The 16,419-nt window shown below is 44.5% G+C and overlaps 1 protein-coding gene across 13 annotated transcripts in view; it reads left to right on the forward strand.

The window, feature by feature from the left end:
* LOC125005875 (adhesion G protein-coupled receptor L3-like) overlaps positions 1-16,419 on the forward strand; it is a 220,666-nt gene that overhangs the window by 60,688 nt on the left and 143,559 nt on the right. The gene's annotated exons all lie outside the window — the stretch shown is intronic.

A 16,419-nucleotide genomic window follows, 5' to 3' on the forward strand; every position in this document is an offset into this window, starting at 1 on the left:
TTCTTGCTACACTTTTCTTCTTATGCTTTCTCTGTCTGTTTCTTTCTCTGATTTAGCGTCTAATTTTAGACGTGCCCCTCTTCTCTCCTGGCTCTTTGCTCTCTTGGCAATAGCAAATGAAGCGAAATTACTTTCAAAGAATCATTAACACCGCCCTGGCTTTGTGTCGTATGTTTAGAATTGTGAAAATTACAGGGATCTTTTTACATTTCACACATTAAGATCTTAAGATTAATTTTCTTTTTTCTTTTTTTTCCCCGAAAACCGTGGCTGTTTTGCTGCGTTCCCTTTGGCGTTCTGGGGATTGTTTCGTCGGTGGTGAAGTAAATTAAGTCATTAAAATTCAGATTAAAAGAAGTCAATGGTGGTGGTCTGGTGGTTTGCTGGTGTGGGTGTAGAGTGGGGCTTCGACGTAAGGAGCGTTTGGAGCGGGGCAATGGCCCATAAAAATGTTAATTTGATATGGCTAAAACCATTAATGGAGCTAATTGAATTGTTTTTGCGCCGTGATATTTGCGGACGGAGTGCAGCAGACGGGCTCGGCCGCCGAGCGTTAATGAAGGCGCACTCCTGCAGCCTCGTTAGTTTTTCTTTAACGCTCAATAGAAGGAGGTCAGAGGACGGCTGCGTGTCATACATCTCTGTTTAGGGAAATCTCTCGAGGTTAATGCATGATGAGGTAGCTGTTTTTGTAGTCAGCCCAAAGAGGCACTAAGATAAATGGGCCTGTATTTTTAAAGGTGAACTGGAATCATTTTTTTTTTTTGCTAAGAAATAACAAAAACATTACCTTGAATGAGCATGGCTATCGAATGTCCCGTGAGGAAAGGCACCAGTGTTAACTAGCTTCCATTTTCGGTTTTTAGCTTCCATTTTCAGGTTACAACATGAACGTAGAACCACAATGGGTCCTCACTGCTGCGTAAAAGCAGTGTCAATAATGTCAGCTAGCACTGTGTTGGATGTAAGTGTTCCCTTTCTGCCTTAAGGCTTTGCATTGTGAAGACGTTACGAAAGTTCCGTCATTTGTCGACGCTGTTAAGGTTTTACAAATATAGAACCTCCGCAGATTAAAAATTCATAGCAGAAAGATTGAAAAAACTACCTTTTTTTGTTCTGCCAACAGCTTTACATATGTCTCTTTTGTAGATTTGTTGCCTCAATACGTCGGGTGGCCACTCTGAAGACCGCTGCACCCAACTCACATTTCAACAAAAAGTTACTCAAACACATCCAAAAACAGATTCATCCTAATCTAGTTCAACCTTAAAGATGAAATGTTGAAACAAGCAAATGCCCAAGAATAACCTCCACAAACATTATATTATATTTGCAGCATCAAATTATAACCAATTTGTCTGATTTCGACGCTGTTCGTTATCCATCACAAACACAGCCCTGTGCACATCTCAGCGTTTGTTTCAAACCTCGGGGATTTCGAAGCACATGTAAGCGGTGACGGATGCGCCGACACCTGCGAGCGCATCCGTGCGCACGCGGCCGTATTAGAATGAATAGCCTACGAGCGTGGTCAATGTCTTTTACCCTCCCGACCTTTCATTTGATTAGCATTGACCGTAAAGTGATGTCTAAAACCGATGCGTCAATCACGCAACATGTAACAACCTCCGAGGCTGCCCATGTGGAAAATGTGCCTCTGTCTGAATAAGCTCCATGTTAGATGATAAAAAAAAAGGAATATAAATGGATGCATTCTTCTAACCAGAAGGCTAAGATAACCGCCCCCACCCAGTTTCTGTGTGGATGGAAGTTCAGTGAAGGCATCGGAGTGATCTCAGCTGGTTTATTAAAATGACTTGGAGTGATATCAAATATTCTCCATATACTGTGTAGTGGTGTGCTCCTTTTCCAAAGCTTAACATTTTGGATGCCTTTTTAGGCTGCCATTGCACGTCTGTGTGGTAGAAATAAGTAGGCTGGGTAAAAAAAAAAGCAATAATCAAATGCAAAAGCAGCTTGAACCGTCTGAGAAACGGTCAGCTGCAGCGCATGCAGGATTTGCTACAAATGAACCGAAACATGCAAAAACACATTTTCCAATCAGTCATCCCGCCTCCTCGATAATCACTCATCCGTCCCATAGGAGCAGGTGACATCCAACCGATGGAGTCGCCGCGTTTTCCCTTGTCCGCGCTGTCACCGCATCCCAGCGTTTTCAGACCGGATTAATTGGTTGACACCGTGTAAATAATTTGGCATCTCTATCAAAAGAAGCCATTTAACACCTCTGCCGTGAGCAGACGCGGCCAGATGTTGCCAGTGAACTGTTTCGCAGGCTCGAGGAAGCTACGGTGGGAATATTCGCCACAAAGTCATTGTGCGCGTTTCACCCTGAGAGCGTTCGGAAACGTGCACCCTGGGGGACGCTGGCCTACTTTGGCATCCGCGGTCCCTTTTGTCTGTGTACAGTCAGGCACGGGCATGCGCTCGCACGGATGACTAGTGTCGAACAGAAGCCGGCGCTATTTCCATCGACGCGCGCATGCCAGGCTTCGCTTTTAATAATCGCGGCGCGTACGCCGGGGCAAAAAAAAACAAAAAAACAGACGTGCATACCATTTAAGCTAAGAGGCTGCGAGTGAAGCCGAACGACACCCCTGCCCTTTCTTGTCTGCGTTTGTAGGTCGGAGCACGCCGAGCTGTCAGACTCTTTACAGTTTGCACAGAATGAGGAATATTTCTGGAGGAGCGTCATGGCAGCGGGATAAAGAAACAAATGGAACAGTGATAGAATTGAGCTTAAAGAGCGACAGGGATGCGACTGCGTGTGTGGGTGGGCTTATTTTTCGTTTTGTTTGCATGTGCTTCCGTGTAATCTTTCGGCGCGCGAGCGTAGCTACAAAGTCTGGGAGGATTAATAAAAAGTTCTATCGCAGATGGTGTCACTGGGGCGGGAAATAAGTGAAACGCGTCCTCGTCATTGTTTTGGTAACGACGAGTAACAATAAGACGTCAGCGCCCCGGACGTTCAGGCCACGCATGAGCAGCGCATTAATCATGTGTTTCTGCGCATGTAAAAAATGTTCCAGAAGGGATTTTTATATCCCTTCCACTTAACGCCGGCCCTGCGGAATCCAAGACGCTGTCACGGATGAGGGCTGGAGAAAGCGCTCCGAGAGACGCTGGCGTGAAGTCTGACGCTTGTTTTCTGTGTGCGCGCGTCGAGGCCGGTAGCAGATATCATCCTGCAGGAGGGGGAGCCGGCGCGTAATGACGAGTTTTGGACGAGTTGGCGAGGCGGGCGTCTCGCATGTCTGTTCGGAGTGCGTGTGCAGCAGGCCGCGTCTGGCGAATGGAAACTCTGCAAAAGCTGTGAAGAAAGACAGAGCGCGGGAGACGCATAAAAACATCCATCTCGCCTCGCTCGCAGTCCCGCGCTCTGTTGCGGACCCCGTTGAATACGAGCCAGCGCGCACCTTTGCAAACACCCTCTTTTGCTCTTGCACCAAGGTGAGCTGTATCTAACCAAACAAGAGCATTAAACTCCCACGTCAGTCTCCCTGTTCCCGTACCCGATCCACTTAATTAATCTTCTAGTGCCAGGGCACCGACTCCATCCGCCAAGGCGTCCCTGGATTTGCCTAATTTGCTTAATTAATTAAACAAATGATTTATTTGAGCTCATATTTCAAAGGGGCTGAAAGTTCTTTGCGGAGCCCACTGAGGCGTGTACTGTTTTGTTGCGACTGCGAGATGCCTCTGGAAGCATTGGAAACGAGTGGGCTTCGGAAGTGGGCGGATGTCAATCATTCATTCGGCGTGGAGTTATGTACGGGCAGATACAGCACTTCAGGGCAGGGTAAATTATATATGCATTAAAAGGCGACATTAGATAAAGAAAATAACTTCCAACGGCCTCTCGGGTGCTCTATTAAAGGTGAAGTAAGGGAGGCGATTGCAATTCCGTTGTTTTTCACTTCGCTTCTCCATTCAAGTAAACAGAATAATAATGTAAAAACGGGAGGTCAAATCTCCAATGACAAGACGGCGGACCTTAAACATACTTTGAAGTGTCGCATAAGTGGAAGACTTGAAGTTACAGAAGTGGGCCAAGAAAATTGGGAACCCTTCAAGCGCTGCTGTGTGTATCAGTCTCAACTGCTAGTTCATTCCCTACCAATTCAGATGAGTGAGATATAGTTAAGCAAGGCACTTGATCCCACTCCGGTCAAATAATAGTACTGAGTGTAAGGCAGGTGTCAAGATCAACTCAAGTGTAAAGAACAATAACAAACCTTGTCAGTCTCGTCAGTTCAGTTAGCGGGTTTTGCAGAGCTGCTGTCCTTCATTCTTCTGGTAAGCACTATGCATAATGCATAGGAACATCTACAGTTTCTGTCTTTTAGTTTTTTTTATGGCCATTTTGAATGGGATTATGTATATTCTTGCGCCGTTAGCATATCACACGTTTGACTCTATGTGCGACAGTGTCCATAAATCGTTGAAGGACATGCAGAAAACGTGGATACACAAATACAAAACAACTAACCAATTCAGAATCTGAGGTGAAAAGGGAAGCTGCAGGTGATATTTATCATGCTGAATGTTTTAGTTACATTTGTTTACATTTAGAAGTCAGCATGAAACTCTGGGTACAGAAAGGAATTAGTTTGTAATGTCAGTGCCGGATTAGATAGATGTTAAAAAGCCCAACTTTACAGCAATATTCAACATGCTTACATTCTGGTACAAAAAATGGTTTTGGTCTCAATAGTTCATTTCACTATTCATGACAACTGTACGGGGGTGAATTTGTTTCTAACTCATTTGTCTATTTTTTGTTAAGGTTTAAAATTCTGCGTAATTAAGGACGTTCCCGCTCTGAGTGATCAACAGTAGCCTGAGCTAACAGGTAGCAGAGAGTTGGGTGGGCGGGTTTCAATGTCCAGGCTGCTTTAGTTCCGCCCCAACACAACCATCATGTCCATATTTGGAGTATCCAAGTGTGGGCGGAGTAAAATTCATCCAACATGGTGCCCGCGGGCTACGCCCACTCCAGGCTTCATTTTCGTGGTCCAGAATCCAAAGGGTGACATCATGATTGTCCATAGTATAAATAGTGAATGGTGATACCACTATTTTTCCTTTTGATCTAATACCAAGTAATACCAAGGCTAATATCTCGATACCAATATCGATACTTTTTCTACTTGTGTATAAAGTTATGATGTATAAGAAACGCTTCCATCACTGAATACAGATTTGTCGCAGATCACGTGACTAGCCTATCGCTAGCCTAGTTGTGCAACATAGCATGCCTCATTCACACCGGCTGCGGCATGTGCGTGAGAGTGTGGGTCTGAAAATACATAACAGAGCCTTCGGAAATGATCTTGGAGCGTGGAATGTGCCGCTCGTATCGGTGCGATAAATGTCACGCCGAAGCCACAAAAGCACCTGTCGACATTAGCGCGTCCCCAGTGCGCGGCTCCTGCACCTGAACCACGCTGACTTGAAAATGGAGCACCATATGTGATGATAATGGAATTGCTAATTGTTTAGCGTAAGGTTTGGGAATAAGAAGACCTGAGAGATAGTTGTTGTTTTTTTCTTCTTTTTTTGGAGCACCGGAGGCTGGTTCTAACTTAAAAGCCACACATTTAAATCAAATTGCCAGCCGGAGGTGTGCTTTTAAATAATTTTGTCTCTTGACTTTCGGATAAAAGTTTGATTGCTTTGAAAATGGGTTTCATGATATTCTTTAAAGTACATTGGGTTCAATGCTTTAACAGAATTCTTTTTATCATTATTGTTATTATATTTTTTATTCGCTGGTCTGTTTCCTAGGAATGGATCATAAGCCACACAAGACTTCCTGAAAATAGATAACAGTGTTGCAGTTCTGAAAAAAAAACAAAAAAAAAACCCTTGAGGGTGGTCTCCATGACTGTCATTTGGGCGCCAGCTTATTCCACAGCTCATTTCTGAATGTTAATATGTTTTGCTTTTTTTTTTTTTTAAGGCCGCACATTATTAGCACATGTAGCACATATGGAGAATGGACAGAAGGAAAAGCAGAATTTAACATATATTGTGTTGTATTATATTTTGAGTGGCTGTGTATTCAGCTGCGGCTGGTACGGCCCAGTGGCAGTTGGCATGGTGCTCAAACATCCCCTTCTCTTTTTATGTTCTTTCGTAATGAGTGAAAAATCAATACCTGCTTGATATGGGGAATAAAAAAATGGCCTTTGCTGCCTGTGGCATCTGTATTGACTGCCTGACATTGCCAAATTGCTGTCAGAACTTGCAACCCAAGAGGTATGAGTGACAGTAACGTTAAGAATGGCCGGGTGGGGTTAAATACCTCTGCGTGTTTTATAGGTGTCCGTGCTGGGACCCGTGTATATCTTCCAAATAAATGAATTAGATTCGCCGAGGCTGGTTGCGCAGGCATAATTTGGTAAGCGCTGAATGATGCCATTTAAAGTGGACTTGTAGCTGGCTGAATGGTGTTTAATGAGGACAGATATTGACAGCAAGGTCAAGTAGCACTGGATGTTAGTTTACATTAGACTGCATAATGCGTGTGTGTGTGCTCAGTGCATATATATGTTGTGGCGGTGTCTGGAAGGGGTGGGAGAGAGAATTGCTAAGTAACCCTGCAGGCAGGCTCGCAGGAAAAAGAAAAAAAAAATATGGTGGGCGTACAATAGCACAGGGTTTCCCACAATGCCACAACAGCAGGGGTCAGGCTGTAATTTGGGGTGTAGGCGGGAAATGAGGAGCACGGAGGGCAAACAGAAACCATGCCAGGAGACAATGCAGCGACCTAATGCTTCGCTCAATTTGTGAAATTAATTACTTTTTTTTTTTTTTTTTTTTTGCTCCCCATAAGCCACACTGCGGAAATCTATACAAACAACATATGCGTTTGATCCCGTAAAATTAACGGCCGCATTGACGACGCTCACGTGGTGGCTGTTTGCATGCATGTGACACATTTGCATTGTGATGACACAGTAGGTGTTGACAGAGGAGACCTGGCAGGTGATTGCGTACAGCTATGTTAGAGTCTGCAGCGATGCATATGCAAATGTGTGAGCTTGGAAGCGTAACCCCCCCCCCACCTCCACCCCAACCACTGTTTCTACCATAAGGCTCTCACATTAATGGGTTAGAGTATGATGGTGGTGAGAGTGAGGCATGGTGAGGTGTCTGTCTGAACCACCCACATAATGAATTGTTACTGCTGCAGTGCGTGATTTAAATGTGCCTCGCGGCCATACTGTATGCATTTTGCTAATTACTCAGATCAGACGGTTTCCTTTCACGTACATGTTGCTAATAACATGAATCGATATTTAGATAGGTTGCGTGGGGGATTGGGTGTACCTTCATCTGCATATTCGGCGTTCACGTCTCCGTCAACTGGCTAGGGATTTGCCGTGGATTTGTCCCTCATAAGAAAATTCTGTGTTTATCCAGAAACACAGTCGCAAAAAAACAAGACATGAATTGGTAAAGACGGAGTGTACAGCAAATCAAAGGCAATTTAATGTGAATCCATTCAGATGCAATTGGGATTTGACATTTTTACTTTCCTAATAAACTAAATGTCATTAAATAAATCATCTGCTTTCCTGTTTGGTGTTTTAAATACTGAATCAAAAATGCCCCAGAAAACATTTTACATTCTTTGGCCTAGATTCGTGTTTTTTGCACCTTAGTTGACATATAATAAGCGTCACCCTCTTGAATGTGGATCGGCTTTAAATGTTCCACTGGCATGCCTTCAAATACAGTTACCCCTTTTTGAAGATTGCAGAAGCAATGCAAAGACCTTGGTGGTTTTACAACTTTTTCTTTAGTGTATGTTGACGCAAGTGTAGAAATGGAATTAATTACAGTAGCAAACTAATTGGAGAGGGGGGTTCATACACACAGACACAAACAAACAAACATCAAATATGCTGGAGGTAGACCTTTGGCTAATTATTCTGAATTAAATCATTATCCAGGAAATTTTGGACACAGTTTGAATCCAGCTGCAATTTACTTAGTATGTATTTATCTAAGTTGTTTAAATTATACTTAAAGTTCTGCAGAGTTAAGGAAGTGACCATCTGGAGTGATGGTCACTGGATGCCCTTAAAGGTTCCTTGCTTTCTGCTGACGCTAATGCTCCTTCTTTTTTTTTTGAACAAATCAGAAAATGGGCGGAGTCAGGTCTGCAGTTTCATCTTGGCAATGGCAGGTGACGGCTGGTTCTTTCAGTTTTATGTCGGACAGCAATTATTGCCAACCACTCTAAAACAGGCCCTTAATAAGAAATAATCACAATAGAAAATGCAGTTGGAGAAATATAAAATATCCATTACAAAAGGACATTAACACAGATTTAATGAGATATGGTAAGAAGGAAAGAACCAATGGATTGTCTTTTTGGGGGGTTGTCCCTCTGGTTCTGTCTCCTCTGTATTGAAGTTTAGACTCAAGAAAAAAAACGACAAATTGCTTTGTTAGACAGGAAAACTCTGCACATATGGGGTTATAGACTTAACCCAATCCCAGGGCCCTTCCCATCTGGCTAAAGGATAAAAAAAAAAAAAAAAATTTAATGCAGCTGCAACCTTGCTATACGCTAAAAAGCTTTCTATTTAGCAATCTTTTCATCTAGCGAGTTTTATCCGTGTCTATCTTTCACATTAAGGAGACTATTGTTGAGCTTTTGGTATTTTTTGGCACTGGCCGGTGACACCGAGACACGCAGACCTTGTGTCAATGGAAGCTCTCTGAGAGTCTGTGAATGTGGACTTCGGCTTATGCAACATGTTGCTTAGGGATCTCACAACGGAAAACAGTGCGGTCCTGTTCCAGTTGCCCCAGCTGAGGTTCAATGCCACTTTCTGTTGGTGAATACATAATGGCTTTCTGTCACCAGAACAAGGGAATCGCAGTGTAGATGAAGACTATATTTAAGTACAGGTTATACAGTCTCTGCTTTCATTTGCAGATTATCTCTAAATCTCTTGTATTGTGTGGTGCATGAGGCATTGTGTTGTTTTGGGTTTAGCCTTGAGAGAGCAATTGGAGGCATTAGTGAATGGCAGAGGAAAATACAGGTGCCTTCCTCACAACACCCAGCGAAGCATGCCACCTTTATTTGGCCAACAAAGGGAATAATTGAAAAACTAAAGAGGTACGGGATTAATTAGCTGTTGTTCCTTTTGATCTCTTTTTCTTTTCTCATCTCGCACTCGAGCTATCCCACTGAATTTTAATGTATTCCCCCACAAACAAAGATCTGATACCATTTTGCCCGTCACTGTAGTTCAGTTGCAGCAGTCCAATTACGGACAAGGCGGTTTGGGACCCCGCGCTCTCATCTCTCAGCTCTGTTATTGAATAAACCGAGCATGAACGGTAACTGGTGATTTTGCCCGAGCTAATCAATATAAAGTATTGTAAAGTCTGCATTTGGATCAAAAAAGGCTGGGGGAGGGATCAAATAATGCTGTGGCACAGATTAGCCCTTGAGACCTTGAGGATAAGAGAGAGGAAGAGGTGGTGGTGTGGGGGTGGGTGGGGCGATACTAGAGATGGCCTTTAATATGGCTCAGTGGCCTTGCAAGGGAATTCAATACAGCCATTGACAAAAGAAGGCTTCCATTGTGGAGAAATTCGCCTCCTTTGGGAAGCTGGTCTATTTCCTTATTAATTGTGCTCTCATTAAAATAAAAGGAAGGAGAGAGGCGAATGGATAGCCCGGGAGTAATGGTAGCTCTTTGTGGCCTTCTTGTTTGGAAGGATGCCAGGGTCAAGTAGTTTACAGTTCCAGTGCTTTAAACTGGATGGAAAATACATAGCAGTACGTATTCATTTTTAACTTCTGCACAGTACACACAGATACGCACACACTCTCCCTCCCTTCCTTCGTTCGCCCCCTCCCTCCCACGCACAAGGACACAAATCTTCTTTAGCCCGCGCCCCCGAATCCTCTGCAGATGTACAGTATCAAGGGGTCGCGGCTCGACCTTAGTTTCGCACCACAGCTGTCAGCCATAGGGGTAGTCATCATTTTAGCCCGTGGATTGCTGATATCCTGATCAAATAAACTCCCTAAAGTAGTTCCTCTCCCTCTGCTTAAAGCAACGTTCTGGGTCATATTTTTGAAGCTTTATCAGTTGCAATAACATCATTCTGACCAAAATAAATGCTCGTGGCAAGAATCCACAAGCAGTCAGGCAAGGGAAAATACTTTTAACTTGCTTATGAAGTAATTATATTGCTATATGTTACATACATGTTAAGGGATGTCAGACGTCAAGTCGTGATGTAATGCAGAGTGACACGCCGAGGCAACGGTCAGCGGATGCCACGGCAACAGTGAGCAAAACTGAGAAGACTGTCAGTGATATCATGGTGAAAAAAAGCGTGGACGAAAGCAACGGGACTTGGTCGAATTTTCATGGTCTTGAAGGCGTTTCACTCTTCATCCAAGTGGCTACGTCATTTCTACATTACTGGTGGAGAGTGTAGGTTTTCATTTGGAAAATGTGTGGGTGCTGCCTACTGTAAACTCTGGAGGTTCTGTTAACCCCAGTTAGGGTTAGAGTTTAGGGTTAGGATTAGGAGCTAGGGTTAGGGTTAGAGTTTAGGGTTAGGAGCTAGGGTTAGGGTTAGAGTTAGAGTTTAGGGTTAGGATTAGGAGCTAGGGTTAGGGTTAGAGTTTAGGGTTAGGAGATAGGGTTAGGGTTAGAGTTTAGGGTTAGGAGCTAGGGTTAGGGTTAGAGTTTAGGGCTAGGATTAGGAGCTAGGGTTAGAGGTTAGCAAATGATGAAGTCAAACTGGTAAAGTTCTTCTTAGCCATTGGTTTCCGTCTTTCTGCCATTTTAAGGTGCAACGCCTTTGCTCAGACACATTTCGCACGAGCTGATTGCTGTTAGTTCTTGGATGTTGGTTTGGTGGATCCGGCCTTTTTGACAGTCTACGACTGAAACACTTTAAGTGTTGAGACTGACGTGGTTGTCTAGTCGATTGATTCAATCATCACATGGCACGGTGGAGGCCCAAATCCCTAAATTCAACGTAGCAGAAATGTCCCTTTGATGGATGGTGTTCAAAGGTGTCTTTGACTCACTTAATATCGATGCAGAGCTGCAAGGTCCGACGAACCTCTGCCATCTCTTTAAACTATATCTAATGTTGGCTTACGTGTTGAAACGTCAAAGCTGAAATCAGCTTTGTCGCGCTTGCATTGTTCATTATTTTGGTGGTAATAACTCCACAGGCCAGTCCTTCAAATACAATGAAGTCATTCATGAGCACAGTCTGTTTTTCCCTTATGGCCACTTTTGAAACTTTTTCTCTTCTGCAGATCCTGAGATTGTTACGGGTTTTGTTTGTATCTGCCTGAATTTCCTGGTCATCTGTTAAATATGTAATCCGCCCATTTCTAGACAGAGATGTACAGAGAGAGAATACCAAAGTGAAGATGTCTTTTTTTCCTGGGGAGGTGGGGTTCGAGCAGGAGCCATAACTTTCACACACATCTCACTGTGCCGGAGACCTCACAAAAGACCAACTGTGTCAAATGAGAAAAATTGCAGGTGCACATTCCCCAGTGGTGCACCCCCCCTCAACCCCCTCCTATTCCACACACGTATTAACTCATGCAAGCACACACTCACGTACGCTGGCCTCCGTGATCATTGCCCCTCATTTGGTGGCGGTGGAGGAAAGGGGTGGGCGAGAGGGAGATCCTTTTTCACAGTGATAATGCACTCCTTTCTCCGCCACGAGATAGGCAGAGGAAAAGGGCTGAAATGCGAGAGGCGCGGCGAGCTATGTCACTCCACAGTAGGCAACGGCATCACACGGCCCGGCATACCGTTTTTATGGTCCCACTGCAGATGTTTCTCAGCTGCGAGTTAGCTCAGCGCACACAATGGAGGGCACTCTGTAGTGGGTTCGTGGTGAAGATCGCGGGGACCTCCCTTCATCTGGGGGGGGGGGTATGGATATAAATCCCAAGCTCACATTTGACACGTCATAAATGAGCCCCATGAGAACGCATGCACCTTTAAGCATTTAAAAAACATGTTCAAATACAAATATGCCCTTTAATGTAAGATCTTGCACTTGAGGCCTTTATTTTTGTAGTTGCAAGGCCGGCAGGAAATGCTAACAGCTAACACATAATGCCTTTCTACAGCACCAATCAGCCAAAGGTAAGCAAACAGCTTCCTCGATGACCTCCAAGGTGACGCTTCCCGTTTACATTTAACACATGTCCCCTTGAAATAGAACCCCTTGAGACACGTTGCACAGGTTTGTGACGTATGAACAGTTTCCCCTTAAACATATTTTTTCCTTTTGGAAATGTTTTGTATACTTTTGGTATTTGATAAAAAAGAAAATAACTAAATAATGCTCGGTAAATCATTGTCTTTGTCCATTTAATCACCCTGTGAACCGAAGAATCTCCTTTTAGGTGAAGAACTGCTGGCGCAAATCAGAATTTAAAACGCAAACAAACAGAAAAATCCAATCACAGTTCATTCACACACAGTCAGTCCAATGTTCTGACAACGAAACAAGCAATTTCACATTGCGTTCAACTATTGTGCTGTCATAATGTTTCATAGAACACATACAGTCTGACTCACAAGCCTGCAGCCTCTCCTATCTCTAGACTATAAATAATTCCTAAGTCATCTTAGACATGACTTGGATAAGTCTTTTTTTCGTTTTTGATCCCACAAAGGGGAAATTTGCAGCGTTAAGCCCTGTCCTCATATAAAGCGATTTGCTCATCGCACCATCTCTTTGAAGCTGACGGTTGGTTGCTAGTGGACGTCTTGGCCCTGGTTGACTGGGTTATATTTCCCACCCCAAATGTTTCTGAGTGAGGCGAGCAGAACATAAAAAAATACTCCTATGGATTTACGGACGGTGCTGATTCTTCTGGGTTCTGAGCTCTGCCTGGTTCAGCACAGTTTTTAATGCGGTGGGAACCAAAGAACCAGTCATACTGCATCACTTCCTCCCACTGGAGCCTCAGTTGCGTCGCCTCACAGCTCAGATTAGTCCAACTTGTGACCTGCCCACTCCCTATTGCCTTTTTTTTTTTTTTAGCAAATGACTTCTTCTATTATTGTGTATTGTCACCACATTACTGCTAGTCTATTCCTGTGTGTGCGACCCTTAGCAGCAGCAGAGGGACAGTAGCACACTAGCTGACATTATTGCATATAGGAAATCTTGGTTATAATAGGATTAGTATAAATGTTCCCCAGTGTTTCGGTTACTGGAACAAGTAACTGCACTTTCATTGTGCAATAATTGCGCAACAGTTAATGTGACTATATTTTGCTTGCTGGTCAGTTTCTCGTCAGTTGGGAGCAGGATTAGCTGTGGACTAACTAATAGATGTTTTTTTAAGACACTATCCCATAAGTCAAAAGGTTATGCACACTCCCAGTCAAAAGTTAGGACACACCTTCTCATTCCATTCACTGACAAGCTGTATCCAAACTGACTGGCGATGTACATTGTTTCTCAACATTTGATCTCCACTAGGATTTAGTGGCCCATCTGAAATGCATGATATACAGAAACAATTGTTTGCAGCAGCTCAGCTTTAAATAAGACATCCGCCGAAACCTGTGCTTCCTAGTAACAGGTTCACAAAATAAATTGGTTGTTGTTTGAGTTGCCACCATTCCTCAATGTGATATTCTATCACGCATCACAGCGCTACACCTGCGCGTGTGATGCGGCGCGCGGCCCCTGACGTCGGTTTCCCGCGCGTCTCCCCCCCGCTCGTTGTCGGATCCCAATATGCCACATGTTGAGAGTTGTAGCCAGATGACGTGACGCGTGAGAACCGCGGCTTCATGCATATTCAGCAATCATTGTTTCTGCACAATAGCCCCACGTCTGATAACCTGCCGCTTGGAATGCAGGAGGAAAGACGATCAAAGGAAATCATCGCGGTCTCTCAGGTGCGGCGTAGTCGCCCAGGCTAATCTCAGCCTTGATTGCATACATGTGGAATGAGATCACATCGCACTCCGTGGGTGGTTTTATACCCGTCCCCAACACTAAGTTGTTGTTTTCTCCTTCTTACCTTTTTTATCTCGCTTTTCTCCCAACTTTTCCATCAGTGTCACCCCGCACGTTCCCTTCACCTTCGCGCCGCAATCTCTGAAATCACCGAAAGAGACCTCACTTTCTCTGCGACGCACAGTCTCACGACCCCTGCAGTGGCCCGCGGTGCGGCCCCGTTTTTCCGCAGGACAGGCCGGGCACCCGGCGCAAGATTGAATCGGCGACACGCCCTGCTGTGGACGCCGTGGCAGAGCAGAGGGGAGGTGAAACGAAGCTTTAAAAAACCGTCATCCTTGAACGCCGTCGCGCTGTTGTGTGAGCCCGTCCCTCGGGAGAAGCACCCGGCGGTTAATGCAGGAAAGTGGTGCAGATGCGAACTCGCGTGTACAGTAAGACTGAACAAATCACAAGGGAAAGAACAAAAGACCGCGGCTGCCGTTAAGCACAGAGGCGGATAGGTTTTAATCTGCTGATGCCATCCGGTACATTAAATTGCACCACCCTTTAGATTCTTACTGTATATAGGTCAAACCTCCGCCCCCACCCGACCGCTTCCCCACTTCATCTGAGTGTTATCTGGACTCATTCAAATACCTGTAAAAAAGAAACCTTTCAGGGTTTTGATATCGCACGCTCAGAGCTCCAATCGGCTTTATCTCTCTGCTGAAACATCTCGAATATCCGCAGTCAAATAAGAAGCTATAGAGCTACGTTTTTTCCGCTTTGTGTTATGAATCGGCTGTCACAAATAGTGTAACAATGTGAAAAGAATGTCTTTGTTCTCCCCGCAACACAACAGCTGCATGAAATCAGTTTTAATTTTGTCATTTTTAATAATTTCCTGGTCTTCATCATGTAAGTAAACATTACAGCACGGAGCTTTAATTGGTATTAATTCATGCTTTTTTGCCCTCGGATATTACACTGCGGTAAAAAAAATAAATAAATAAATAAATAAATAGTATGAAAAACTGCACTCGCAGGAGGAGTACGAGGGAGAGAATTGGCTTATTTCTGAACGTGCTCCGCCACAGAAAACACATCACCGAAATGCAATTCAGGGAGTTGGCGCCGTGCGTGAGGATACTTCTGATAAAATGGAATGCAAACAAGTTCACACAAGGATGCCGCGAGCCCCGGCTCCCGGTTTTTTGTGTCTTCAAATGGTAAGAAATTGAAAAATCCTCGCTTGCCGCATATTCCAAATTAGACCCGAGTTTTCATGTCCCTACCTCGCGACAAGCAGGAAACCGTCTGAAGGTTTCATCGGCAGCCAGCGCGCTTGTTTCGCATTAACGGGTTCTGCTTATTTCGTGAAAACATTCGCTTTCATCAGCCTCCGACGAACACCCCGTGCCTCCACATCTGACGTTTTCATGTCGTTGGCTCGGATCAGCTCGGAATAAGTGAGTTGTGAATATGAAGAAAAGTCATATTGTGACAGAGGCAGCGAGTTATTATCAGTTTTACTGTGGCGGCGGATGCTAACCCGGTGGTCAGCGCGTTAGTGCTGCAGTTCAGTTCCATTTGCTCCCGGTATTGCTCCATTAATACAGCCATAATAAGTAGAGCCCCGGGGATCCATTCAGGCAGCTATATTGCCTGGTTTCCCATTCATTACGAGAGAACATATTTTCTGTCATCGGCCTGTGCTACATTTTATGTGAAAGGACGTACAACCGTGTGGGTTGCTATGGCGATGAATGAAGTGCAGCGAAGTGTTGAAATGAATGGTGCTACCTGAAGTTAAGCAAGTCCAATTAAAAAAAATAAAATTATCTGATAAATAATTGAGAAATATGCAGAGCTGGTTTATGCTGAACATGATGGCCTCACATTACAAACCTTTGAAAATAGCGGAACGTCGAAGGAAACATAATGTACACAATTTAATCCAGTTTACTTACGTAGCGCCACAAACAATGTAAACTCGAGCCGTGAGCCAAGACCCTCAGAGCGAGCGCAGGGGCATCAGCGGCTAAAGGATAAACTCCCTCTCCACAGACACCTTAAGCAGAACCCAGCTGTTGCGAGGGGACCCATCTGCTTGAGTCTGCCCCGGGTTGACACGAGTACTTAAGGAAATAATTCTTACGTTTTCAGCAGGTCTGAAACCAGGTGTGTGCTCCAGAAACATCCATTCGCACAACCTGCGACCGACATGCCGAGCCAGCGCTGGGTTTCTCGGCGAGCATCTGTGGCCTTAAATTTTTGCGTGTCCAGCACCGTCAGGACCAGTCAGGACCCCGCTGGGTCAATTTAAAACGCTGAATAGGCGGCAGAACACGCGGCATGTCCAGTAACCCTTAACTTCCATCAATTTTTAGTTTCTAACAAAAGATG

Source organism: Mugil cephalus, chromosome 1 (genome assembly GCF_022458985.1).
Source record: "Mugil cephalus isolate CIBA_MC_2020 chromosome 1, CIBA_Mcephalus_1.1, whole genome shotgun sequence".
Classification (NCBI taxonomy): Eukaryota; Metazoa; Chordata; class Actinopteri; order Mugiliformes; family Mugilidae; genus Mugil; species Mugil cephalus.